Source organism: Trachemys scripta, chromosome 1 (assembly GCF_013100865.1).
Source record: "Trachemys scripta elegans isolate TJP31775 chromosome 1, CAS_Tse_1.0, whole genome shotgun sequence".
Classification (NCBI taxonomy): Eukaryota; Metazoa; Chordata; order Testudines; family Emydidae; genus Trachemys; species Trachemys scripta.
The window spans coordinates 146,169,797-146,171,782 of record NC_048298.1 but is presented as its reverse complement, the minus strand read 5'-3'; positions in this window follow the sequence as shown (position 1 = coordinate 146,171,782).

The window sequence follows — 1,986 nt, the reverse complement described above, 5'->3', positions numbered from 1 at the left end:
CCAAATACTGAGTAGATCCAGCAGCTCCGCAGAGGTCCAAGTGGGAGAGCATTTGCTGTGATAACCTGCCATGGTCACCAGGGAAGATGTGATGAGACCTCTCCATGAAGAGCAAACAGGAAATGGAATTTCAAAACTTCCCAGGGCTTTAAAGGGGGAGGGGTGGATGATTGTTTACCTGGCTGCAGAGCACTGGAGTTCAAACTGCTGACCAGAATGGTCAGGATGGGCATTATGGGACACCTCCTGGAGGCCAATTAAAGCAATAAAATTAAGCATGGTGTCTACACTGGCATTTTCTCAACAAAACTTTTGCACAAAAAGCCTCATGCCCCTTGTGGGGGTGGTTCTATTTTGTCACCAAAACAGGGCATTTTTGCCCTCAAAAGTTGTATTGTAGTGTGTACGCATCCACTGTTTTGTTGACAAGAGCTGCCTGTTGTTGACAAAGCTCTGTAGTGTAGACAAGGCCTTAGATTGTAAGCTCTTCCTATAAGTTTTTGCATTGTAAAAATGGGACCCTGATCTCCACTGGGGCCTCCGGGTGTTTGTCTGTCATGGGGCGTGTCATTCATAGCTGCTGTGATGCCTCCTCCTCATCACTCTAGGGATTAGCTCCTGAGGTCGAGATCTCCCTTTCCGTGGTTTGCACTCCATCACTCAATCTCTCCCTCTGGTCTGCAGCCCCTCTCTCGCTCCCGGAACCGCAGTGTCCTCTTTGTGACTCAGCCCTCTGGCTGGTCACTCAGTGTTCTCCCATTCCAGGGTATCAAAGTCCCTTCTCCCTAGCAGCTCTAGGCAGTCTTCCCTTCCACTGCCTCAGTGCCGCTCCCTCAGTGGCTGGTAGGGGAACCCGGGCCCACCCTCTACTCCAGGTTTCAGTCCAGGGAACCTCGGCACCACAGTTCTGAGCTTTCCTCTCTTAACCCCCACTGCTCCTTCCCTGGGCTGCTTTCTATCACACCTGGTTCCCCTTCTGTCTTTGGGTGTACCAGCTGCAAAACCCTCTCCCTCTTCCCAGGGAGTGACTTCTGCCTACTTTCCTGCAGCCTTTCCTAGCAGTGCCCATCTGTTACCAGCTACTGGCTTTATACAGGCCCCTGTTCTCGAGCAGATAAACCTGCTTCCAGTTAGTTCCCTGCTCCTTGGCTCGTCCTCCAGGTGCAGCCTGTGGAGTTCATTGGCCTGCCTGGCCACCTTAACCCTTTCAGTCCCATGTAGGGCTATCACACTATCACATAGATATGAAATAATAAATGTTATTCTTTCTAATTCAGCTCAGAACTCTTAATTATTATTACCCCAAACACAACAGTCATCTGCCCCCAAATTCCTCTAAAATATGAGATGTTACTTAGAAATGGAACTGGTCAAAATTTTCAGTTGATTTTTGGGGGTTGGAGGGTGCTCTTTTTGTTACTGAAAATTTTCATACGAAAATTGTTGTTTAGTGTTTTTGAAATAAGAAATTTCTGAAAATGTATTTTCCAAAAAAAAAAAAAAAAAAAATTTAACTATCCCACTATGTAACTAGGCAGACCAAAAGATTAATTTAAAAAATATTTCTTGTTTCAAAAATGAAAAATTTATGGGCGAACAGTTAGAATATAAAATTTTCTAAAAAATGGAGAAATTTTTAAAATTGTATTTGATCAGTTCCACTGAAGCCTTGTCTACCCACAAAAGTTGCATTAGTTTAACTAAATTTGTTTATAAAGTAATTTAGTTAAATTAATATAATGCACAGTATAGACACTCTTAAATGAGTTCACAGGTGCCTTATATTGTTAATTTAAGTCAAAGAATTGACAAACTAAATCACTTTTAAATCAATGTAAGATTCTTTACACTAGGGAGTTGGACCATTTACTTAAATCGGTATTCTGTGTGTGTGGACAAGGTCTAAATAACTTCTCTAACTGTGAGGTAATTTATTTTATTGTCTCTTCTGCTGGTGAAAGAGACAAGCTTTCGAGTTCCACAGAG